The following is a 27,927-nucleotide window of genomic DNA, read 5'->3' on the forward strand; positions in this document are numbered from 1 at the left end:
GTGCTGTGATCTCAAAAGGAAATGAAGAAGGTGATGTATTAGCAAGTGTGGGTTAGCAATTTAGGATGGGGAGCGGAGATATCTATTTAACTGGTGCAGTTAGAGGAAGTATCTCTATGGTGGTATCACTTGTGATTTAAATGAGGAGAAAAAGTCAATATGTGATGAATAAGAACATGTCAGAAAGACCCGTGTGAACAGGCCCCTTCATTAAGTGATATTGGCATATGTAAAGGAGAGAAGAAAAGCAAATATGACTGAGTTATTGTAAACCTTGAGGAGTGAGATAAGAGATAAAGTAAACAAGAGACATGTGATGCAGAGTATGACTAATGATAGAAAAATTTGGACATTTTTCAAAGTGCAAAGAGGAGCATGATTATAAGCTGGAGAGTGTCATGTTCTAAATTATTCTTCAAAAAGACTACTTTGGTAAGTAGAAAATGAAATGTAAGAGACTGAAAGTAAAACAAAAAGACTGTTAGGAAGTGTTTGGTAGTTCGTGCAAGAAAAAAATGTTGGATTATATTCTAAAGGTAGAGGTGGTGGCAGAAGAAATGTACTGCTTGGGATGTATTTTGGAATACACTCAGAGGAGTTGCTGATAAAATGGAAGTAGGAATTGAAACAAAGAGAGAAATCAAGGATAGGAGGCTGCTTTGCCGAGGAATATCAGAATGATCTTATTTTAAATGAATTAAGCTTACAATTATCTTTATTCATACAAGTAAGAAACTCAGTTGGCATTCAGATTTTGAAGCTAAAGTTTAAGGTTTTTGTTAGGATAGAAGCGATGTGCATTAATTGATGAAATAAAATTATTGTGGAACTCAATAAGAGGAACCAAAAGGACAAAAGCATTGAGCCTAGAGGCTTTTCATCATTGTTTATTGCTCTACAAATATTTATGAATTTCCTACTATGAACCAAGCATGTTCCTATGTTAATGAAATATACCATTTGAAAAATAGACAAAACTCTACTTTTATTGATTTATATTATTTAAGAGTAAGAAAAATATGATTTAATATAACAAATAAATTATATAATAAATTAAAACTGGTAAGTATTAATGCCAAATGCAGCAAAGTAATTAGGATCAGGCATACCAGGGTTGGAGGAGGTGCAGTTTTATATCGTGTGTTCAGGGTAGCCCTCTTTGAGGTGATATTTAAATATAGGTTTGAAGAAGGGGAGGTAAGTCAAGTAGATAATTGACAGGAGAATAATGCATGTGAAAGGAAAGCTAATGAGTAGGTCCGATAGTGGGAGATTACCTAAGGTGTCTGAGGGACAGTGAGAAGTCCAGTGTGACAAGTGAAAAATGATCAAGGAGAGTGGTTGGACAAGAGAACAGGGTTAAAAAGGAAGACAAATGAAATAGATTACTGATATATTTTATGACCTTCTGCTTTACTGCTGAATGAGATGGGCAGCCACTGGATGTTTGTTAAGCAGAAGTTTGACATGATTTTGCTTAAGTATTAAATTGTCATTTTATTAATTTTAATTTAAAAGAAACTTGGGAGTTTTAATTGGTACAAAGAGACCTGTATTCTGGGAAATAAGTAAATGTTGCTCAGATAATGGTGATAACAAATAAAGTAGTGAGAAAGAGATTCTAGATGTTTTGTAGGTAAATTCTTAAACATTTCAGGTCATTTGAGCTGGAAAATTGGAAGAATGCAATTGAAATAAGTCTGTTTAACTTGAAATGCCTACCAGATATTCAAGAATAGATTAAAAATAGGTATTTGATAACATGAGTCAATTCTCTAGGCCAGGAAAGAGATGTAGGTGGAAAATGTAACCCTTTTAGTGATGCTTTAAGTCATGAGACATAAAAGAAATCACTAGGGAATAAGTGTATATGGGAATTATAATGTGACCAAGGACTGAGGTTGAGGATTCCAATATAAAGTGATCTGAGAGAAGTCGAGGAACAAGTGACTGAAAATAAGAGGTGTGGTGTTCCACTGGCTTGGCTCAGGGGTTGAATGTCGACCTATGAACCAAAAGGTCACGGTTTGATTCCTGGTCAGGGCACATGCCCGGGTTGTGGGCCCAATCCCCAGTGTAAGGTGTGTAGGAGGCAGCCAGTCAATGATTCTCTCTCATCATTGATGTTTCTAGCTCTCTCTCCCTCTCCCTTCCTCTCTGAAATCAATAAAAAAAATCTATATATAAATAAAAGAGGTGTGGTTTGTGGTATCCAAATTAAATAAGTAAATCACCAAAAAGGGATGATCTACTGGGTTAAATGCTTCTTATAAATTAAGATGAGGGCTGAAAATGAGTTCAGTATTGATATGAATAAGCTGTTGGTGACATTGGTGAGTACAGTTTCAGAGATGTTTTAATGAATAAAGCCTTAGTGGGATGACTTTAAGAAAATAAGAGGCAGCACCATAACAACTCTTGAACATTACTGCAAAAAAGACATAAGAAACATGCCAGGAGTTGGTATGGAAGTGAGGTAAACAAAAGTGATGTTTTTTTAATGGGAAAATAATAGCATACTGTATGCTGAATCAAATAATTTGTTAGAGAGGAATAATTCTTTTTGAGTAGAAGATTAGACATTTGAGGGGAGATAAGGACTACAGTTAAAAATCTGAGTGACTTCAGAGGTTAATTAAATGTATAAATTGTCAGGACACTTTTTAATTAAACTTATTGGTATGACATTGGTCAACAAGATCATATAGGTTTCAAGTGTACATTTTTTATGATATATAATCTATATATTGCATAGTGTGCCTACCACCCAAAGTCAAATATCTTCTATCACCATATATTTGTCCCCCTTTACCTTTTACTAACTCCCTCCCTCCTATTCTCTTCCCTCTGGTAGCCACCATACTGTTGTGTCTATGAGTTTCAGTTTTATATCCCACATGGTTCTTAGTTTTTTCTGACTGACATTTCACTTAGCATAATAATCTCAAGATCCATCCATGTTGTTACAAATGGCAGTATTTTATCTTTTCATTTTTATTTTAAATTTACTTATTCATTTATTTAAAATATATTTTTATTGATTTCAGAGAGAAAGGGAGAGAGAGAGAGAAACATCAATGATAGGAGAGAATCATTGATTGGTTGCCTCCTGCATGCCCCCCACTGGAGATTGAGCCTGCAACCTGGGCATGTGCCCTTGACTGTACTTGAACAGGGGACCATTCAGCCTACAGGTCAATACTCTATCCACTTAGCCAAACTGGCTAGGGATAATTTTATTTTCAATTTCTATTGTAGTATTACATTAATTTCAGGTGTACAACATAGTGAGTCATCACTTATATACCTTATAAAGTAATCAGCACAATAAATCTAGTAACTATCTGTCTAAGATGCCCAAAGTAACCATTGTTTTAATTATTAAACATGTGGGGGCAGGAGAGTGTGAGGCATCTGTAATACTATTAGCAATAAAAATAAATATATTAAAAAAACAAATAAATAAAAGAAAAAAATTAAACATGCTACTAATGTGAAATTAGGAAATTTTTAAAATAGTAGTATTTTTTCAATATACTTTATTTCTTTTAAAAACTTTATTAAATTTATTGGAGTGACACTGGTTAATAAAATTATATAGGTTTTAGGTTTACAATTTTATAACACATCATCTATATATTGTTTTGTGTGTTCACCCCCTCCGCCCCCCAGTCAAGTCTCCTTCCATTTATCACCATTTATCACTGCTACATCCTCTTCTACTTCCCTCAACCTCCATTTCCTCTGATAATCATCATATCACCATATTGTTTCTGTGTGTTTGAGGTTTTTTATTCTTAATCCCTTCACCTTTTTCACCCAGCTCTGCAACCCCCTCCACTCTGGCAGCTGTCAGTCTGTTCTCTGTATCTATGAGTCTGTTTCTATAGACTCATACTGCGAATAATACTGTGATGAACGTAAGGGTACATATATCTTTGTGAATAAAAGTTTTCAAGTTTTGGGGGTTAGTACTTAGAAGAGGGATTGCTGGGTCATATGGTAACTCTATTCTTACTTTTTTTGAGGAACCGCCGTACAGTTTTCCATAGTGGCTGTACCAGTTTACATTTCCACCAGCAATGAAAGAGGGTCCTTTATCTTTTTTAAAATTTATTGATTTCAGAGAGGAAGGGAAAGAGAGAGAAAGATAGAAAAGTCAATGATGAGAGAGAATCATGAATCGGCTGCCTCCTGCATGACCCCCACTAGGGATCGAGCCCACAACCTGGGCATGTGCCCTGACCGAGGCTGAACCGTGACCTCCTGGTTCAAAGGTCAATGCTCAACAACTGAGCCATGCCGGCTGGGATGCTCCTTTTTCTTCACAAACTTGCCAACACTTGTTATTATCTGTCTTGTTAATAACAGTTATTGTAACAGGTGTGAGGTGGAATCTCATTATACTTTTGATTTGCATATTCCTAACAGCTATTGAAGTTGAGCATCTATTCATATATCTTTTGGCCACTTGTATGTCTACTTGAGAGAGGTTTCTGTTAAAGTCCCCTGCCCTAATTTTAATTGGATTGCTTATATGTTTGATGTTGAGTTATATGAGTTCATTATATATTTTGAATATTAGCCCTTTGTCAGACCAACCAACTGAATGGTAGGTGATATTTGCAAACAACTGCGCAGGATACTTTTGATGTGTCATCTGAGTTTTATTTCATTGAATTTAAATTCAAAGCAATAATGTTACTTCTGCAGCTATCTCTACCATTGTTAAGTTGCTTGAATAATGTTACAGAGTGAGAAAACACTTGGGATTACTGGTTATAGGATTTCCCAATTAAAATAGAGAAGTGTAACAGAATTAACGATATTTGATGTCATGTGATTAGTGTTGGGCAATGTGTTATTAACTATATAAGGGCAGGAAGAGATATTCATCATGTAGATAGATCAATTAATTGGAAGTTTCAAAATATTTTGTATAAAATAGGGAAATTGGTCAATACAGGAAGGAGCTGGTAATCTGATTAAGATGTTTATAATTGAGATTTTAGATGTTGCAGATATTGGTGGTAATGTCAAAAAAGAACATTCTAAGAAATTACAATTGATGGGAAGAAAAATCACTGGGGGTCAGAGAGTCATAAAGTAAGATCCAGTAGAGTTGAACATATCACACTTGTGGCTGTTTTTGTCTCCAGATGATGCTTGGAATAATTGTGAATAGAGTGATCGTAAAAAAAGTGCCAGAATCTGTGAATAAAGAGGAGTGTTAAGAAAGTTGGTAGGTAACCACAATGAAAGACAAAAGGTAATAGTGTATGGAGGAATACATTTAAAAATATTATACTTTTAAAAAATATATATTTTATTGATTTTTTAAAGAGAGGAAGGGAGAGGGATAGAGAGTTAGAAACATCGATGAGAGATAAACATTGATCAGCTGCCTCCTGCACACCCCGCACTGGGAATGTGCCCACAACCAAGGTATATGCCCTTGAATGGAATTGAACCTGGGACCCTTCAGTCTGCAAGCTGATGCTCTAATGCACTGGGCCAAACTGGTCAGGGCATTACACTTTTTGAATTAGAAATAAAGAGAAATGTGAAAACAACAGCAGTGGGGAACACATAGGATATGATACCACCTTCAGACTCAGAAGTACATGTTATAGAAAAAGAATATTCTTTGCTTAAGAGGGCTGCTGGAGGGGAAAATACCTTCAAGGCATAAGCAAGATTAGATTCTTGTAAATCACATTGACTTTACAGAATAAAATAAAAATAAGAGTCAGGGTGAAGACGAGAATTTTTTCAGTGAGTGGACCGAACAGGGAAGGGAGGCATGATAAGATTGATGCAGACTGTTTCCTAATAGTTCAAAAGTGTATTTAAGTGAAATTCTATTACTTTTTACACTGTTCAGCCCAAAATTGGTTAATATAGGCCAAAGTTTCAACTCTTTTGTACATTGAGAGTTTTAAGGGCATAAGTTTCCAGATACTCAACTTCTTTGGAAAATGGATGTTGAGAAAATGGCTTTAGTCAAAGTATCATGTTGGTTCTCACTTCTCATCCTTTATCAAAATCACTTTAATATATATCCTCCAAGCTAAATGTTTGTGCCTCTTGTTTTCCTTAATAGGAAAGGGTTTGTTTGTGTAGTTTTAAAAAGAATATTGTAGCATTCACAGGTATGAAAGTACTTTAGCATTTGGATTCCATTGCTTATCATTTTAAAAGGAAAATCACAGTTTTATTTTGCAAATTTGGCAGTATATTCATAGTTGAAATTGTGTCATTGCTCTGAAGTAAACTTGAAAATTTTAAATATAAGAAGGCAACTTAAAATGTTTAAGGAAGTACTGAGGATTAAAACAAACAAACAAACAAAAAAGAAAGTTAGCAAGTATATGACCAGAAATGTTTAAACAGTATTGATAACAGGCAATTATAAAATATTTTGAACTTATACTGAAAACCATAAAATATTTTTAATAAAATATTCATGATTATTGTATTTATACAAATGGTGTGCTACACAAATCATTCTTAATTTTATAGGAAACAAAAATAAAATTAAAAAAATAAATTTTGGAAGTTATGCTTCTATCCACAGCCTGTCACTACAACCATGAAATCTACTTGACATGACAGAAAGAAAACATCATTCTTTTGAATTGGTAAAAGCAAACATGTTACAGTGTGTGCATGTGTGATAATTTTAGTTTTAATTCTAACAAACATATGTGATGTACTTGATATGTGAAATATCAATCAATATATATTAATTCTGTGAGCATAAATCATTGGCATATTCCCCCCTTACACTTGGAGGATACATTCAAAGGCTCCCACCCATAATGACTGAAACCACAATATCAAGCCTTATATATACTATGTTTTTTTTTCTATACATACATAACTATGAGAAAGTTTAATTTATAAATGAGGCCCACTAAGAGATTGACACCATAACTGTTAATAAGATAGAACAATTATAACAATACACTGTCTTGAAGGTGGCATTATTAAGTAAAATAAGAGTTGCTTGAACACAAACGCTGCAAAACTGCCACAGTGGGTCTGATAATCCAGAGGACTGTAAGTGACTAATGGGCAGGGAGCACATACAGTTCGGATACTCTCTACAAAGGGGCAATTCTTATCCTGGCCGGGACAGAGCACATTGGTGCGAGATTTTATACTCAGAATGGTGTGCAATTAAAAACTTACGAATTATTTACTTATGGAATTTTCTATTTAATATTTTTGGACTTTGGTTGAGACCCCAGAAAACAAAACTGCAGATAAAGGGGGAATATTGTAACAAAATGTCCTCCATGATCTTTGCTGTGACACTTATTAGAGTTCCCCATATTCCAAAAGCCAAAACTGTCACACTTTTATCATGCTTACCAAGTTCACAATCATGGAAGATTTATGTTTTAAATGTGCACAAAATTATAATAAGACTAGGGGCCTGGTGCATGACATTCCTGCATGGGTAGGGTCCCGAGGCCTGGCCAGCAATCAGGGCCGATTGGAGCCATCTGGCTGTCAGCCGGGGCCTGCCTTCATTTCACGCTGCCCCGTGGTGGTCAGCGCACATCATAGCGAGCGATCGGACTCCCGGTCTCCCGGTTGAACTCCTGAAGGGACATTTCACATATTAGCCTTTTATACATATAGATTACCAGTACCTCAATATTTTAGAAGTAGAAGATTAGGAAGGCTATAAAAAGAAAAAAAAATAAGTTTCAGGTTAGCAGTTTAAACAAAGAAGAAAACTCAAGCTTAAAATATGCAGGAAAAATCAGAAAGCATAGAATGTAGTTTTTGTGTCAAACATCAGTAAAAATTTATTATTTGATTACTCTGTATTTGGGTGCTAATAATGATGACCTCAAGCCATCATAAAAGCTTAAATTATGTTAATTGTTCTCTGTTTTAGATGGCAAATCATTATAAAATATGCTATAAAATAATCAAAAGAATTATGTTTTTAAAATGTTTTTGCTGAAAGGCTTAAACTTTCATTAGCTGTCATATTTGCTATTTTGATACACTACAATGCTCAACAATATCAGGTCAAGCAGACATTATTTTACCAGTTTCAAGATACATGGAGCTCATTATATCTTAACATATTTGAGTGGACATTTTTACTTCAAATTTATTTAATGAAAACCACAAGTTTCAGGAGCTTTTTAGAATTGCCTGACAAGAGAGTGCTTGACATTTATAGCATAAGATAATGTTACTGCAAAAGATGACTGTTTTCTGATATTTCTGAGATTGCACATTTTCTTAATTAGCAAATCCATTTGATGTCAAGTAAAATGATTTACATATACAATTGATCTTTGATAGTATATATTTAAGATAGTTTTATGTTAACAGACTGTTTGGGCTAATACAACCAGGAATGGATAATTCTACTCTACCATTTATCAGATATCCAGATATCTTTTTTCTTTTTTTTACTCTTTATTGATTAAGGTATTACATATTCTCCTTTTCCCCTTATTGACCTCTCCCTGGCCACTCTCACCCCCCAGCACATGCCCTTATCCCCCTAGTTATATCCAGATATTTTTTATTTCTTCTTGTATATGAAAGAATGCAACATTAAGACTAGCCATGTACGTATAAGTATTACAGAATTTAAGAAAAACTCTTACATTTATTTTTAAAAATTTATCTTTATTGTTGAAAGTATTACAGATATCAGCCTCCCCACCATTTACTCCCTTCTCCTCACTCCTACTTCCTTTCAACGCACCATTGTCTGTGTCCATGGGTTATGCGTATAAGTTCTTTGGTTAATCTCCCCCTCCTCACCCCTTTCGCCTCCTTCCTCTTCCTTCTGAGAATTGTCAGTCTGTTGCATGCTTTCATGCCTTTGGATCTATTTTGTTTGCCAGTTTGTTTTGGTCATTAGATCCCACCTGTAAATGAGATCATGTGATATTGTCTCTCTCTGACCGGCTTATTTCACATAGCGTAATACTCTCTAGGTCCCTCCACGTTGTTTCAAAGGGTAAGAGAAAACAATAAGTGCTGACAAGGATGTGGATAAAAGGGAACCCTAGTACACTGCTGGAGGGAATGCAGACTAGTACAGCCACTATGGAAAACAGTGTGGAGTTTCCTCAAAAAATAAAAAAAAATGGAACTGACATTTGACCCAGTGATCCCACTTCTAGGAATAAATCCTAAAAAGCCTGAAACACCATTCAGAAAGAATAGATGCACCCCTATTTTTATAGCTGCGTTATTTACAATAGCTAAGATCTGGAAACAGCCCAACTGCCCATTAGTAGATGAGTGGATAAAAAGCTGTGGTACATTTATACAATGGAATACTATGCAGCTGTAAAAAGAATTATCTCTTACATTCATTTTTAATCAATTATATCTGATTTATGTTGAAATAACCTAAACACAACAATTTAACAAAAAAAACTCAATACAACTTTGTAAAGTTCTCACCAATTACACAGAGCTAAATATAAAAATAAATATATAAGATATGAAGCAGGATATATATCAGAAATCTTTTTAATTTTAATTTTACCTTAATATTAAAATTAGATTAGCTTTTATATATTCTCAAGGAAGACTAAAGATCAAATGTATAAAGCTCTAAAGACATATTTTATTACATTTAAAGAAAGATCAATCTAAAGTAACAACTATTTTGACTTTAATAACAATATTTTAAATGTCAGCCTGAACAGTCTCTAGAGGTAGTCACACATTTGGTGAAGTAGTTATATAGAGACAAAACAAAACAGAAAACAAAAATAAAATTTCCGTTAAGTAAATCCAATTCAGTGCCCTGAATAAAACTCCACAGAGACTTTGGAAAAATCTTACCCATCAATCCTGATAATAGAGAACACAATATAATCTTGTGGACATATTGTCTTCGCTAACATAATATAGTAATGATTTTTGTACAGATATTTCCCATAATGTCTCTGATCAAAGGCCAAAAGCACAACCACATTTCCTCAAAGCAATTCTAAAAGTGGCCAAAACAGGGTAGTTACATTACTGAGTGCCACAACATTACTATTATGTAAGTGATTAAAAATGGTGGTTACCCTGTACATCCTTCAGAAATCCCTTCAAAATAGCTATTCCTTCCAATATAACTTTAGATAAGAATTAGGCAGCACAGCCTTGGTGGTTTGGCTCAGTGGGTACCACGAGGGCCTGTGGACTGAAGGGTCCTGAGTTCGATTCTGGTCAAGGGCACATGCCAAGGTTGTGAGGTTGATCCCCAGTAGGGGGTGTGCAGGAGGCAACCAATCAATGATTCTCTCTCATCATTGATGTTTCTATCTCTCCCTCCCTCTCCCTTTCTCTCTGAAATCAATAAATATATATATTTTTAAAAAAGAATTAGGCAGCACAGAGTATAGGGTTATATTATCTGGGATAAATATCTGGAGTACAAATTTGATGCAGATTAAAGTCAGGTCCATATGTTTTTCCAATTAATGAAGCATCGTACACAAAAACTTTATTGTATAAACAGAGAATGAAGTGGACCAAGCAAGGACTTGTGGATGGGGCTGAAACATTCCTGAAGAATAGAGTCCTTGGAGTTTTTGTTCTAAATCACAATAATAAATAGAGCAGAGCTAAGCAGGTGTTCAATTTTGTGAAGAAAATATAATGAATTGTTTGAGATAGCAATGGCTAATCTCATTAAATATCAAATAAAAATATATCCATTTTAACAAACTAATTTCCTTTTGATTCATTAAATATATATATATATATATATATATATATATATATATATATATATATTACAGGAATAGATGAGTTATTTTTCTATGAAAAGATGTTAGTTCTAAGATTATTAATTAAAAGGTCTGCCACAATTTTGATGACTTAGTTTTGACAATAACAATTCTGAAATCATTCTCTTACAGTAATTTAGTAGTTGGGTCACTTGACTTTTGAAATCATACCTAATTCAAAGCAATAAAGTGATATCATTAGAATGTTGCCCATTCTCTAGTACTATAAAGAAACAGAGAGCTTATTCAAGAAGTTGTGAAAAAAAATAAATGTACAAATGGGTAAGGAAGAGCCAAATTAAGGACAATATTACAACTGAAGAAATTTTCCAGAACATGTTTCTGTCAAGATTGCAGTCATTTGTTTTTGGTTTTTTTAAGGACCACTAACAAGATGAAATATAGGAAATAGGTAGAATATGGGTTTATTTAAATTCTACATCATAAAAGTGAGGGCCAAGAAAATATTGGTTAAGTTCCTAAAATATACAATTACATGTGAATCCTCCATTATTTTTCTATATATGACTTTTAGTAGAATATGAATGATTATTAATATCTAGAATCCACCTCTCCTTATGTAGAATAATTAACTAAAACCACAGAATTACAACTTTATGAAGAAAAATGACACATTTAATATAATAACTACTAATAGGTTTATATTAGGTTGTCATTTAAAAATGGCATTCTGAATCCAAGAGATCAAATCATGAACTTATGTATTAACTGGAGGCCCAGTGCATGACATTCATGCACTGGGGGGATCCCTCAACCTGGCCTGAGACCTATTGCAGTCCGAGACCTCCGAGGGGTCCTTAGTGCTGCTACAGAGGTGGAAGAGGCTCCCGCTAGTGCCACTGTGCTCCCCAGCCTTGAGCCCAATTTCTGGCTGAGCAGCGCTCCCACTGTGGGAGTGCACTGACCACCAGGGGGCAGCTTCTGCATTGACCTTCTGCCTCCTGGTGGTCAATGCATGTCATAGCGACCAGTTGTTCTGCCGTCCAGTTGATTTGCATATTAGGGTTTTATTATATAGGATAAAAACTCTTAGAAATACTGTTGAGGTGACATTTAGACAAGAAAGCCAGAAAATATTAAAAAGTTGTCTCTATTTTGAACTTTGTCAATAATAATATATGAGAGATATTTTTACATACAAGACAAAATGTTTGTTGTAATTTAAAACATTTAGAGGTGTTGACTTGCATACATATATGAAGCAAAGAATAAGTCTCTATGTGTCAATCTGTATTTTGGCTTCAATAAGCTCCTTCACAAAATGTAAGTTGCAAAAAATATTCCTATCTTTCCTTATAAATTATTACCACCAGCTAATATTATAAGAACTCAGCTGTGAATTTTCTATGGAAAGATAATATTCTAATATAATTTAACTTGTTTTTTAAAATTCATATATTTATTTAAATTGCATTTTTGCATCCTCTATATTTTCTCCCTGAAATGAATATGGTGTGTGTGTGTGTGTGTGTGTATGTGTGTGTGTGTGTATAAGTATTATTGAAACTACCTCAAATTCTTGTCTACACAGGTATAAGAAAAATGAGCCTCAAGTTTTTACAAACACAGATGTGATGAAATTAGCTACTTCATCAACAATGTTTTGATAGGAGCTGTAAGACAGATATTTTTCCCAAGGCGTCCAAAATGTTGTTTTAAGACATACTCAGCTATGCTTTCATTAAATTTGTTGTATAAGAGTACTTATATCATTAAAAAGATGCTATAATTGTAAGTAAAAAAAATAGCTCATGAAACAGAATGCCCATTATGATTATCATTTTAAAATTATTATTTTTAAAGTATACCTATAAAATTATAAACTGAATTTATAAAAATAATTATTTCTGCATGGTGAAATTACAATAATTTTTTCTGTCAAATTTCTTGTATTTTTACAAAATATACCCAATAAGAACTTATAGATTATTAATAGAAGAGGAAGTAAATATTAGTGATTTTAAATGTTACCAAAGTTAACATTTTTTTTACTTCATATGTACTGCATCTCATGTATAATCATGAGTGTATATCCCAATTAAGTTTTCTCCAAATAGTGAAAAAAAGAAAGAGATAGCAATCAGAAATGGATAGTTTTTATTTAATCTATGACACCACAACATAAAATAGAAATAGTAATTTCTTCCCACTTTGTACCATGGGGTGTAGTTCTATATTAACAGATTTTGCATGTAAACATAGTGAATTATAATTCTCTTTTAGATTAACACAATTCACTGTAGTTTTTAAGCCTGTGGAATCTGCCTGACTTGGGCTGAAACTAGATTTTATCAATACTACCTTTGTGGCCCTAGAAAATCCCTTAACTACTTTATTTATCACTTGTAAAATGGGAATAATGGTAGAGTTGTTGGGATTACATGAGTGAATACAAGTAAATCTCTTAGTTGGCACAGTGACTGGCAAATTGTGAATGCACAATTCACAATTACTAGTATTATGTTTATTTTTTTGTTGTTGCTGCTGTTTTTGCTTTTATTTTCTGCCCCTATGACAATGAACCAAAATTAATCTTTCCTTTGCTCAATATCCAGTTATTTCTGCTAGGACTTCTTTTCACTTTTGACATTCAAATATTCTCAGATTTATTCAAAGTTTGAACAAACAAATAAAATAACAACAGAAGTGTATCTATGACCACTGTGGTCCAGGAATAACAAAAGCACAGCCTTATGTTAAACTAGAGGCCCGATGCATAAAATTCGTGTAAGAGTAGGCCTTCATAGCTGTGGAGGCTGCCTAGATCCCTCCCTCGCAGCTGTGGTGGCTTCCTTGACCCCGCAGCTGCAACCCCGGCTTTGTCTGGAAGGACATCCGGTCTAATTAGCATATTATGCTTTTATTATTATAGATCATATTCTCTATAAAAATAGTATTATCCTCATTTATAGATGGGTTAATTGTGGAAGTAACAGGTTAGGAATTGCCCAGTGTCATATTATAATTGGCAGAGTCAGGATTTGTTCTCTTGAGTTCTATTTCTTTAAACACACACACACACACACACACACACACACAAAACCACACAGGCACACACATATGTACGCACACGCACAAGCACACAAGTGCACACACGCACAAATACAGCCTATAGAAACAAACTAAAAACCATATCCACTATCTTTATTACAGTAATGGCAAAATATTTACAGTCAACCTAAGGATTAAAAACAAGAGGAATAATAACATAAATCATTGGACATGAATACTATAGAGTTACTTTAAAATTATTAAATAATAAAAGTATTTGGATTGGCATAAGCCTCTGTGATGTTTCATTGGCTAAACAAGCATGTTGCTAAACAATATAATATAAATAAATCTATGAAAACATGTATATATATGCATATATATATATATATAAATTATCTCGAAGAATTCTAATTGTTAAACTTGGTAATGAGGCAGGGCAAAGAAAGGGTGGTGAAGGTCTGACTTCCTTTTTACGTTTACAAAGAACACTCGTTACTATGAACTTAAAATAATAACTTTTTAATTATATTTGTACAATATTTGCTTTTATACTTGTTAAGGCATAAAATTCTGGGTGGCTTTGCTCATGGAATCCACATAGAGTCTTAGTTGAAAAGTATCAACTATATTCAACTTAGCCATTCATAATTGCAAGCTCCTAAGTAACTACATAGAAGTAAACAAACAAAGCTATAAACTCTGTCAGATTGGTTGTTAAAGTGCAAAGTACTCATCACTTCCTTACATAAAAAATCATTTTTGAGATTAAAGCCAAGATTATGTTTTAAATTAGCAATGTTATGATGATGGAAGAGAAGATACTGCAATGTTTCAATGTTTATTTATGAGAATAAAACTTTTTACTGGCTTAATTGTGCTTATATATCATGTGTATTACTTTTCTTCTGTTGGTATTCATTGGGAAAAAAGGTTATACTTGATATTACTAATTTATTGGCAGGAAAGCCCTTTAATATCTTTCTATTTTTTATATCATTGCCTCCAATTCATGAGATGTTGCACAATCTGAGGTATTAAAATCCTAATTCTTTCAATTATTTACATTTTTTTACCTTAGATAAATTCGTTTGCTATCTCTATTCATAATATTAAAATGAAGACAAATCTTTTAACTTAAAAGTGTGTTTTTTTCTGGATAATATCTAAAGTGATTATGAAGCACATTTAGAGCACAATAAAGTTGAATAACTATTTTCATTGTAATCATTTTCCTCAGGTTACCTAACACATCAGGGAGCAAATCAATATCCTTATTCAATTTCATTTTCCACTTTCACACAGCACAAATGCTTACACATATGTTTATTTCATGATTTATACAAAAGAAATGATACTAATTACCTAACATTTTATCTCTTTATCTGGAAAAGCAATTATACCACTTATGTGCTAGTATTTTCCCTTAACAAACAATTGCTGTGAAAGCTTTACTAGTTTGGTGTTCCTTTCTGAGAATTCTGTTCAGTGACCCCTCAAATATATTTTCTGGTGTGCTAAAGTATTATCTGTATTATTTCTGATTTCAAATGTCTTTTTTGTTTGTTTATTGTCTTTTGTTTTTATCACCAAAATTTAAATATATATTTATAAGATATATTAATCACATTACTAATTAATTATGTGGTTGTAGATAAAGAGAATGCTCAAATAAACATCAGAATACACATGATACAAGTGAACAAAACATAATACAAGTGTTAAATAATTCAAATAATTTTAAGGCATACTTATACAAAGTGATCTTGATGCATCCTCAATCTCTATTATTAATTTCAATTGCATATTAAGTATTTTATAAGTCAAGGGCTTTAAAAGACAAATCTATTATTAAACCACTTTATTTCTAAATTAATATTTGATGTAATTAAATTTAAAATTAATAACCCACATTTTATTAACCCTTAACTTTAACTTAAGAAATGCTTACATTTTCATATTTAACACTAAGTAATACTCTTACCCAGTTGTACCTGTTATTCTAATAATATTGAAAAATATTAAAACATTCAATGTTGCTTATTCCAAAACTTGGAAAACTCAAGTTTATTATTAAATTTCCTCACACAATAAATAAGGAGTACATATTTTGTATAAAATTTACAAGAATAAGATATCAAAATATCTTTAATCTCTGTGCAATATTAAATACACACAATTTGTTGTTTATTTTTCAACTAAAAATAAGTTGAAGTAAGGAAACATTTTGACATTGAAATCACTATGGTAGTTTATAATTATAGCTAATATGCAGGATTTTCACATAATTATAGGTAATTTACACCAGTCATATATTATCCAAATGATTATTAAACGTATTCCTAAACTAACATAGACCCTTAATATATGAGCTTGAAATATTTCACTATCTTTTCATTTATAGACACACATACCATCTGGTTACTCAAAATTCCCATTAGGAGAGTTATTAGACAACTAAAAGTCAGCCCCTCCTACTCGCCCTCCCAAATCTGCTTTGGCATGAAAATTAATTCAGTAATTTTAAATTAAAGTTAAATACTTCAAAAAAATATTAGTTTGGTTAATTTTATGTGTTAATTGGGATAGGCTATGGAGCACAGCTATTTGGTCAAATATTTGTCTAGTTGTTTCTGTGAAGGTATTATTAAAGATGTGGTTAACATTTATTTTTTCATTTATTTGTATATCATAAACTTTTTTAATTTCAATTATTAGTTTTTTATGTCATTATTGTTGAAAGTATTACAGATGATCCCCCCTCCCCTCCATTGCCATCCTCCACCCAGATCCCACCTAACCCCAGGCCTTCACCACCCCATGGGTAATGTATATATGAGTTCTTTGGCTAAACCCTTCCCAAATACCCTTGCCTTTGAGATTTGTCAGTCTGTTCCATGTTTTCATGCCTCTAGTTCTATTCTATTCATCAGATTATTTTTTCCACTAGATTTCTTGTTCATTTATTTTGATTTTTAGATTCCATTGTTAGATATGCATTTATTGACATTTTATTGTTCATGTTTTTTCTCTTTCCCTTCTCCTCCTCCTCCTCCTCCTCCTCCTCCTCCTCCTCCTTCTTCTTCTCCAACATACAATCCCAAACTGATGGTACATTGAGTGGTGATGAATAACAAGGGAGATGAAGTAATAGCTGTGGCAATAAACACATCAAGTCATGAAGACTCTTTAATGTTTCTTGTAACACTGTTTTGGTGGCAATGACCCTGTTACCTTTTTCTTGTCTGGGAAACTATTTATCTGACCTTCAATTCTAAATGATAGCTTGCTGGGTAGAGTAATCTTGGTTGTAGGTCCTTGCTTTTCATTCATCACTTTGAATATTTCTTGCCACTCCTTTCTGGCTTATGAAGTTTCTATTGAGAAATCAGTTGACAATTGTATGGGCACATCCTTAGAACTAAAAAAGCAGTAGGTAACTAACTGCTTTTCTCTTGCTATTTTAAGATTCTCTCTTTGTCTTTAACCTTTGGCATTTTTGATGTGGCTTGGTGTCGGCCTCTTTGTGTTCCTCTTGTTTGGGACTCTCTGCACTTCCTGGACTTGTATGTCTATTTCTTTCATCAGATAGGGGAAGTTTCTATCATTATTTCTTCAAATAGGTTTTCACCAATATCTTGCTCACTCTCCTCTCCTTCTGGCACCCTCATAATGTGAATATTGTTAAGCTTGAAGTTGTCCCAGATGCTCCTTATACTATCTTAATATTTTTGGTTTCTATTTTCTTTTTGCTCTTCTAATTGGGTGTTTTTTGCTTCTTCATATTCTAAATAGCTGATATGATTTTTGGCATCATCTATTCTACTGTTGATTCCCTGTAAATTATTCTTCATTTCAGTTGGTGTATCCTTTATTTCTGACTGTTCCTTTTTCATTTCTTTGATGTTTTCACTAATTTCCTTAAAAGTCTCATTAAAATGATTGAAATTCTCAATAAGATCCTTGAAGCTTTCATTAAGATCCTTGAGTAACCTTATAACCATTGTTTAGAACTCTGTATCTAGTAGTTTGCTTGCTTCCATTTTATTTAATTCTTTTTCTGGAGATTTCTTCTGTTCTTTCATCCAGACATGTTTTTTTTTTGTTTGTTTCTGCATTTTGGCTGCTTCCCTGTGTTTGTTTCTATGTGGTAGGTAGAGCTGCTATGTCTCCTGGAATTAGTAGAGTGGTCTTGTGTAGTAGGTGTCCTCAGCCTCCTTAGTCACCTGATCTGGGCACTCTAGGTGCATCTCTGTGTGGGCTATGAGCACAATCTTATTATAGTTGAGTCTTGATTGCTGTTGGCATCACTGGAAGGAATTGACCCACAGTCCAATTGGCTTTGAGGACCAGGTGGGACTACTGTGGAAGAGCTGCTGTGTAGAAGACATCCTATGGAGCAGGACTTGCTTAAGTGGGGCTTTGGTGCTCACTGAATCTGCTCCTTGAGTGTATCACTTGTGGATGTGTAGAGTTGTAATCTGGCATGGTCTGAAGCTGTCCACTGCATGCACTGGCTCTGGGGCCTCCTAGGGTATTCAGTCAGCCACCACCTGTGCCCTACCTGGGGCCAACCTGCATGAGCTACAGAGTGATCTATAGATGGCTACTACTGTGTTAGGCTTGGAGGTTCCCAGAGAGGTCAAGCTGTGAACCTTGGGAAGCTGCTGCTAGTGCCAAACCTAGGGCCACTTGTCAAGAGGTATGGACCACACTAAGTCCAGTTGCTGCTTATTTGAGAGAATTTAAGAAAGTCTGAAGCCTGAGCCAGAACAAGCCATTCTATGAAAAAGACACTGCAAATAGCTTGGGTGGGGCTGCAAATTGGGTGGGGCAGGATCTCAATGAATCACCAGGAAGGGGTGAACAGTGTAGGCCAGGTTGATGGAGACACAGATATTGCTCCTGCCAGTTAGCTATGTTGAGGGATGGGGTCTGGGAGAAAGCTGCCCCCCGAGTTCTTGCCCAGATGCCAGACAATTTAGTTCCTTTAGTTCCTTCCCATATGTTCCTGGATCCTTTCAAACTGCTGTCCCCATGCTGGAGCTCAGCGGGAATGAGTCAGAGGAAGTAAGTCTGTGAGCTAGCCCTTTAAGAGGAGTTGTCTGGGTCTCCTGCATACTCCTTGTCACTCAGTTATAATCCCTGCTGGTTTTTATAGCCCAAAGTTATGGGGATTTCTCTTCCTGGCTCTGCAACTCTGAGCTGTGGGTCTGGTGTGTGGCTGGGACCTCTTTCTCCTAATTGGGGGAGCGGGGGCTCCTTAGTCAACATATTCTTCCTGGTTAAAAACACACCACATGTAGGTGCCTGCCCAGCCCATTCTACACTTCTGTCCCTCCTATCAGTCTCTATGTGTTTTCCTATTTACTTCTGTAGTTGTAGGACTTCCATTCAGCCAGATTTTAGGCGATTCTAAATGATGGTTGTTCTGTATTTTAGTTGCAATTTTGATGTGGTTGTGTGAGGAACCAAGTTGGCAGTGTAGGTAAACATCGGTTGGGAATACCGATGTTTACCTACACTGCCATCTTGGTTCCTTTTCATGATTAACTTTTAAGTCAGTAGATTTTAAATAGAATGGATTATTCTTCATAACATGTATGCATCTCATTCCATCAAATGAAGACCTTAAGAAAAAAGACTGAAGTTTCTTAGGAAAAAGCAATTCAGCCTCAAGATTGAAACATAAAAACCCTGAACGAGTTTCCAGTCTGAAGGCTTAAGAATTAAGATTGCTACTTCAACTCTCCTTTCAATTTCAAGGCTGCTGAATTGCTCTACATATTATAGATTTGTCACCCCCTACAATCATGTGAACACATTTAATAAAAATCTCTTTCTCTCCCTATCTTTCTCTACACACACACACACACACACATAGTTCCCTTTCTCTCTTTCTCTGGAGAACCCTGACTAATACAAGCATTGACTTACTTCTATGAGCTAGTCACTGAGTATGGAGAGATGCATATAGCAGGAGTACTTATTCTCATAATTCTAGTGGGGGCAAGTGGCACTAAGCATATCAGGTTATGAAAAGTGTTATAAAATAAATTCTAAGGAAGTAAGAGGTGAGAGAATAAACTGAATTGGAGATGAAGCTTAACTTTCAAATGGTTAGAGAAACCTTCTTTAGGGTTATGACAAAGGCATGGATAATGTGTGGATTTGGGGGGCAGGCTTTAGGGTTAGGGCAGAAGCAAGAGCAGATGTAGAAAGAAGCTTGGTACCTTAAAGGAATAATATTAGGCTGATTTGTTTGAAGACAGTACTAAAGAGCAACACTGAATTTAGAGAGCGATGCAGAGACAAATCAATCTGGCCTACCGTAATGGTTAGAAGTTTTGATTTTATTCTAAGCCTTTGGAATCTCTTGAATAGAGGGGATGATTTAATCGGAAAACACCAATTACTTAATCATCTCAACATAGAAAAAGCCTATTATGACAGGCAAGCACAAATCAAATTGCAACTGATGAGACCCACTACATGATGAAACTGATTGTATGTTGAGTGGTGATGAATAGCAAGGGAGATGAAGTAATAGCTGTGAAGATCACTGACTCCACTATAAAGAGAGCATAGTCCCACACTGTTACCTTTTCTCAGACCTTCAAATCAGTGAATGATGCCTGACCTGCTGAATCTATTTACCTGAAGTCCAATCTCAAAAAATAATATTCAGGTGTTATTTCATGAGAACATCCATTACCATGATATTGCTTGTTAACACTGTGCCTCACCCACAGCTTTATTCTCACCTGTACTTCCTGTTATTTGCCTCTTTCTCTTCTGAATATTCTATTTTGTTCCCACCTCAAATCCTCATACAACATTTGTGGGAAAATACCCAGTATTCTGAGCATTTTTTGAGACAATACTTTGAGGAGAAAGAGGAGAAGTTTGATTTTTAAAAAATATAGATAATTATTATTTTTTAAATATATTTTTATTGATTTCAGAGAGGAAGGGAGAGAGAATCATTGATCATCTGCATCCTACATGCACAGGGGATTGAGCCTGCAACCTGGGCATGTGCCCTGACTGGGAATCAAACCCTGACGTTGATTCATAGGTTAATGCTCAACCACTGAGCCATGCCGGCCAGGCACTAATTCTTAATTTAGTTCTTTATATATAAAAATTCCAATCATGATTCTTCACATAAACTTTATCTTAGATATACTGTGTCTTTGTTACAGTCACAGGTTGGGTTCTTCTGGAAGCCAACTGAGATGAAAGACTACTAGGAACTTCTGCAGAAGATTTATTAGGAAGTACTATTGAAATCAACACCTATGAAAGGAAGAGAAGGGAAGCTGGCTTGGGTAGAATAAGTTTAGTTGTGATGCATTTTCCAACCATGATCTTGGCTGATCTCTCTGAGTGATCTGAAAGTGGAATAGTCCTTCAAAGTTCAGTTAAGATGGCTTGGCCTTTAAAGCTCCTGGTTGGTCAGTCATTGAGTTTGGGTCACTTTGGAAAGGCAGACTGGAGAGAGGCCTCCTTTTTAGCTATGGCATCGCAAATAAAACTGAAAACTAATAGATAGTATTCTAGCGTCATTCTCAGCAGTTGAGGTAACACATTCTTCATTCCTGAAAAGAAATCTGAGCATGGCATCATGACATTCACCACAGAGTGGAAAAAGGTGCTAGTGAGGTTACCTATCAGGGTAAATTGTGACCATAATCACTGGAAATAAAGATACGGGATAATGATAGAAATGGAGAACCAATACAGCTCATGTTTATAAAATTCAAGAAAAGCAAAGAGTTTTATTATGAGAGCTTTTAAAAACTTTCTATTCTTTTTTTTTCACCTCATGGCTTTTTCTCAAATAATTGGCCTTAACAGATAAATCAAAAAACCTCAAAACATCTAATCAGGGGTGGGCAAATGTAGGTTAAAGTTGTGAGTATGCAAAAGAGTGTTTATTCTTGTATTATTATTATTTTTTGGAAGTAGCCAAGAAAGGTCTATATTTACAAAATAAAAAAGAAGGAAGAAAGCCCAGAGGGAATAGGAGGACAATGAGGGTGGAGAGTCTCAGGAGTCACTATAGTAACCAATTCAAAAGGGAATATTGACCAATCAGAGGGATATCAGGGCACAGGAATTGCAGCCTTTATAAACCATGGAAACAGAAAGTCGGTGGGACCCTTTCCCCCTCCTCACGTGGGAGTCCATTCTGTGGGACTCTTTCCCTCTGCTCACGTGGGAGTCTGTACTTGTTCTTCAATAAATCTCCACAATTGCTATCCTCTGTTCGTGCATTCATTCTTCGACTCCGATGGACAAAGAATCCGGGTTCCAGTCCAAAAATTTCATTTCATATCCAAAATTAAACCTAAGGGAATAAGCACAGTGACTTTTATTATACAATCTATTAATGTTTCAGAATTAGAGAGTACAAAAAAAAGGAATCAAGGACCCTGCAAAGTCAATTTAGGTGTTAAAATATAATTAACACAATTGACAGGAAGATCAAATCATGTCTCAAATAAATATAAATTAAACACATTAAGTATTTCAACACATTAATTGCTGAATCAAAGAACATTTGAGAAGCTAAAGTTCTTAAAAGATGGCAAAATTGCTAGGTTAGATTAAAAAGCAGATGCTTAATGTTCCACAAGGCTATAAACTAGTATTTCCACGGTTATTTGCTCCATTAGACACAAATTGCATCTCTACTGAACAAAAAAAACCTATAAATTAACCAGTGGGTTCTCTAAGTCTGAGATAGTTAGTCAATAGTAAATACAAAACAGGATGAAATATATTCTCTTAGAATCTAGATAATTCTTGGATAACCTGAACCCCATAAACACTGTTTATGTTGATGTTTCAGATATTTTTTTTGACAAAGATTTAATGTAGAAGTATAAGAAAATAATAATTTATTTTAGATTTCAAGAACTAGCTACATAAGGATTTAAGAAGACAACTGGGATCTAAAGAAGAATTACCGAAAGTTGTGATTGAATGACAAAATACAGATTAAGAGAATCCTATCTAATAAAAGGGTGATATGCAAATCAACCATCACTCCATCACAAAGATGGCGGCACCCATAGCCACAAGATGGCGGTGCCTAGTCCCCTCAGCCTGCTGCTGGAGTGTCCGGTCCTGTCAGCCTCACTGAGGGGAGCAGCGGCTGAGTGGCATGGCTGGATCCGCCCTCAGGCAATTAGGTCCCCGGCAGGTGGGCCTCTGGCCAGAGGCCGGCCGGGGGGGGGCACGGGACACTGGCATTGTTGCAGGCCAGGCTGAGGGACCCCCTCCCACCACCCGTGCATGAATTTCGTGCACTGGGCCTCTAGTGCTACTATATTTTAGCATTTAAATTCTTTAATTAAGCCTTTGAAAAATTCTAGTTAATAGTTTCCAGTTACAGTATACTTTGGCTCATGAGTATTTTTATAAAGGTATCTACACACTTATTTTTTCAATGCCCAGAAGCATTTTAAGGTGCAGCCATCATTCTGATAGGTATTTACCTTTGAGAACAAGGTGCTTCTCAGTTTTAAACCAGGAAATAAAGACAAAGAGGGCTGTGATTGGAAAAGGAAGAAGCAAGTTGCAGCCTAGAGCATGACAAGGAAATAGAGAACAACTCATTTGCAAAACTACTAACTAGCCAGGAATGGAGAGTGGAATTGAACTAGATGAAAGAATATTAGAATGCCAACTCATATTTTACCCTCTTTCATCCATGTAATTCTGCCTTTTTTTTTTTTTCAGATATCACCTCAAATCTTTCCCCTAGAAAACTTCTTCACAGACCATGTCAGTCCAGAGTGAATTTTAGATGTCATAAAATAACGAATCTTACTCATTTTGTCTTTTATTATTTATTCAATTACTAGAGGCCTGGTACACAAAATTCATGCACTGGGGGGTTGGGGGTCCCTTAACTCAGCCTGCCCCCTCTCACAGTTCGGGAACCCTCAGGAGATGTCCTACTGATGGCTTAGGTCTGCTACCCGTCTGGCCGCAGAGGCTCGGAGCAGGTGCCCCGTGTGTGTGTGTGTGTGTGTGTGTGTGTGTCTGCTGGGGACCTTCCCCCAGCTGTGCCATGGAGGCTCGGAGCAGGCACCCCATGTGCGTGTGTGTCCACTGGGGGCCTTCCCCCAGCCACGTCATGGAGGCTCAGAGCAGGCGCCGTGTGTGTGTGTGTGTGTGTGCGCGCGCACGTGTCCACTGTGAGCATGCCCCCAGCTGCACTTCGGAGGCTTGGAGCAGGCACCCCTGTGTGTTGATCTCTCAGGCTCCAGACCACACCTGTGTGTTGTTCTCTCAGGCTCAGGGTCAGGCCAGGCTCCTCCTCCTGAGCTGGTTGTGACCCTTATGGAGTCCTGTCCTCATTTGCATATTACATATATATACACACACACACACACACACACACACACACACACACATGCACACACTAGGGGTCCAGTGCATGAATTCGTGCACCTTGAAAGGAATTGTGGACTGCGAGTGAGGCTGCTGTGGGCACAGGGGCGGGTCTTGGCCCATACTCAGCACCCTGCCTCACCCCTCCCTCCATGGCCCCCAGTTCCCTGTCTGCCAGCAGCCCCGCTCCCCCCACAGCCGCCACTCCCACGTGCTGATGGCGCTGGCCCTGCTCACATCCGCTGACAGCACAGAGCAATTGGAGCCAGAGCTAGCAGTGGGTGTGAGTGGTGGCTGCTGCCCTGATCACCCCTCAGGAGCAGGGGGAGATGGAGAAGCCCTGAGGACGATCAGGGCCGGGGGTCAGCACCGGCAGCAGGTATAAGCACTGGGTGGGACCACAGAGTGTGGGAGCAAAGAATTTTCAGTAACTACCAAAGGCTCACCCCAATGACAGCAACCAGCACCCCACCTTGGTCTGGAGCTCCTGCTCACCTTCTCCACCATCCTGCTGAGGCTTATGTCTGCCATGTTCCTCACACGCCCCAGTGGTCAGCGCACTTCATAGCTACCGGTTGTTCGGTTGTTCCACCATTCAGTCTATTTTCATATTAGCCTTTTATTATATAGGATAGATATAAAGTTTGATATATTTAATCTTTTTTAAACTTATGCCTAGCATTCAAAAGTATATTTTAAATTCTTTGAGTTAAGACACCATGTAGTTTTGCGTGTATACCAAAACATTAATGCAGTAGAATTTAGATCAATGTTTTTAAATTATTTGTTTGTAAGCAGTGTAGTTCCAAAGATAGAGTCACAGTGTCTTTTGTAAGATATAGAGAAGGAATGGACTTGAACACAGAAACAAGGCCAGAATATTCCTGGAAACACAGAAGAATTACAAATTAAAAATGTCTAAAAAAATTAACCAACAATGCTGATCTCTACATAACATTGGCATTTATTTTTCCTCACGTTTTATTTCCTGAACCTGATTCTCCACATATATATTTTTTCAATAAAATAATGACATAATATACTTGTGAAATATTCAATATTGTCCTTTAATGACTTTATTTGATTCCATTTGAGAATGTTGTATAAATTCCTTGGCTATCTAGAGAACGATGTGTGTTTAATTAAAAGACATTCAAGCAAAGTAGAACTCTTTTTTAAAAGGGGTATTCTAAAGCAATTTCTCCAGCTTTCCAGCATTTCTTTTGTCTTTAGTCAAAGCTTATCTATATATACTAAGGTTTTTTTTTATCATTTCATCCCCAGTAATATTAATGAATTTTACTTTTAATTGTATATTACACTAGTGCATGAAATTTGTGCTTGGCGGGTGGGGGCGGGGTTCCCTCAGCCCAGCCTGCACCCTCTCCAATCCAGGACCCCTCAGGGGATGTCCAACTGCTGGTTTAGACAGTTGGACATCCCTCTCACAATCCGGGACCGCTGGCTCCTAACTGTTCACCTGCCTGCCTGCCTGATTGCCCCTAACTGCCCCCCCTGCCAGTCTGATCACTCCTAACTGCCTCTGCCTGCTGGCCTGATGGCCCCCAATTGCTCCCCCCTGCTGGCCTAGTCATCCCTTACTGGCCCCCCTGTTGGTCTGGTCGCCCCCAAGTACCCCCCTCTGCCAGCCTGGCCATCCCTAATTGCCCCCCCCCACTGGCCTGGTCACCTCTTACTGACCCCCCTGCCAGCCTAGTCACCCCATACAGCCTGCTGTTGGGTCGTTTGGTTGTCCCTCACTAACCCCCTGCCAGCCTTGTTGTCACACACAGCCTGCTGTTCAGTCATTTGGTCATCCCTCACTAACCCCCTGCCAGCCTGGTCACCCCATGCAGCCTGCTGCTTGGTAGTTACTGTTACTGTGATGGTATCCCAGACAATTTGCATATTCCTCTGTTATTAGTATAGATAATAAAATATAACAACTTTTTGTGTTTGTTACCACACCTGATCTTCACAACAACCATATGAGAAAAATGCTTTGAATTCTCAACTTACAGGTAGATAAGTACACATAGAATTGATAAATAATTTGGCTAAGACCACAAAGCTAGTAAGTGAGGAAGAGAAATTTTGAAAAAGTAAATTCTTAGAACTGTTTTAACATAATTACACCACCTCCAATGTATGGAATTTCAGATATGTTATTTTCTATGTCAATTGGCTACCTTATTGCTACATACATTGTTCCGTCCCTTTGAGAAATGCCAACATATTGACCATACCATTTTTTCATTGTCCATAATTGTCATCCTGTCCTTAATCCTTTCCTTATTTATCACAGAGACCTGCTTACTTGTATATACTCTCACTTGCTGTGGTTGTCAGTGCTCTCCAATACTTGGTTTTCTTCTTTTTGTGAGAACATGATTATTGTACTTCTCAGTGGTCTTGTAATTGGGCTGGACATATAAATTGTTCTGGTTAATGGGCTGCAATAGAAATGACATGTATGATTTCCCTACTGAAGCATTTCAGGCCAGTGTGGGCTCTTCTACTGGTTCTTTTTCCCAGCTGTTGTGGAAGAGAAGGCTGAATCCCCAAATAGTGCAGCCAAAGACAACACCTGTATTCTTGGGTAGCTATATGGCTATTGAGAGTAGTTGATATGCAACATCATTGAGAACTAATTTGTATTAAGTCTGAGATTTTGGAATTGTTTGCTTCTGCAACATATTCTAGTTAATCTATATATATATAAAAGCCTAAGTGACCAGAACAACTGGAACGACTGGTTGCTATGATGCACACTGACCACCAGGGGGCAGACGTTCAATGCAGAAGCTGCCCCCTGGTGGTCAGTGCACCACCACAGCCAACCTCCCCCAGCCCCATCTGGCCAACCTCCCACAGTTCCTCCCCCGGCCCCTGGGCTGGGAAGGGGAACCAGGGGTGCGTGGCAGTGGATGCAGCCCCTTTCCCAGGGGGTGCTGAGGGTCCACTCCCTCCTCAGGGCTGGCAGCCAACCTCCTGTGCCCTGTCCCTCCCCCTGGCCGGCAGGCTCCATCAGCCTGCTGCCTGCCTGCTGTGGTGAGGGAAGGAGGAGGTGGGGAGGCGGAGAACTATGTTGTTGCAGAGCAGAGCGCCGATGGTTGCGTGAGCACCCAGCATCTGTTCCTTCCACACCCAGCCTGGTCGCCTCCTCTCTGGCCCAGCCCTGATTGACCTGGCCCCATCAGCCCTGATCGCCGGCCAGGCCTAAGGACCCCACCCGTGCACAAATTTTGTGCACCAGGCCTCTAGTCACAGCATAATCTTGCATAGATCTCTCCCTTTTAGGTGCTCACCTGGAAACACCACTTTACTCTGTTTATATTAACCTTGTCATTGGACAAGGCTTAAAGAAACACATATAGCCTCCACTTTATAATCTTAGATAGGATCTAAAAGCCAAGCATGCAATCTATTGTATATTTTTATCAGTTTTATATTTCATTCTCTGAAAAAGCCAGAAGGCATCTCCTCATCTTCTTGTAAAACTCCTACTACCTTCTCCACATTCTCACCTGAGGATGTCTTTTCTGATTCTCCTGAAATATAGAAACAATTTGAAGAGAACTACCTCAAATACCTACCATCAAGTTTAATGTTATCTAGGTTTCTGTATTCACACTTTTCACCTTATTTTTGGGATCAATTGTTTTTAATCCTACTTCAAAATCAGCTTTTCACTTCTGCATAATATCTTCTCCTGTTTTGCTGATTCCAC

General features: G+C 36.7%; 1 long non-coding RNA gene across 1 annotated transcript in view; it reads left to right on the top strand.

Annotated features, from left to right (window-relative positions):
• Positions 1-363: 363 nt before the first annotated feature.
• Positions 364-27,927, top strand: part of LOC139004981 (uncharacterized) — a 109,311-nt gene continuing 81,747 nt past the window's right edge. Inside the window, exon 1 of the long non-coding RNA XR_011470634.1 lies at positions 364-432. This is a non-coding gene — a long non-coding RNA (uncharacterized lncRNA). The remainder of the gene's footprint in view (positions 433-27,927) is intronic.

The sequence above is a fragment of the Myotis yumanensis genome, unplaced genomic scaffold (assembly GCF_028538775.1).
Source record: "Myotis yumanensis isolate MYYU_CA2020_CCGP unplaced genomic scaffold, mMyoYum1.0.hap1 SCAF_3, whole genome shotgun sequence".
NCBI lineage: Eukaryota > Metazoa > Chordata > Mammalia > Chiroptera > Vespertilionidae > Myotis > Myotis yumanensis.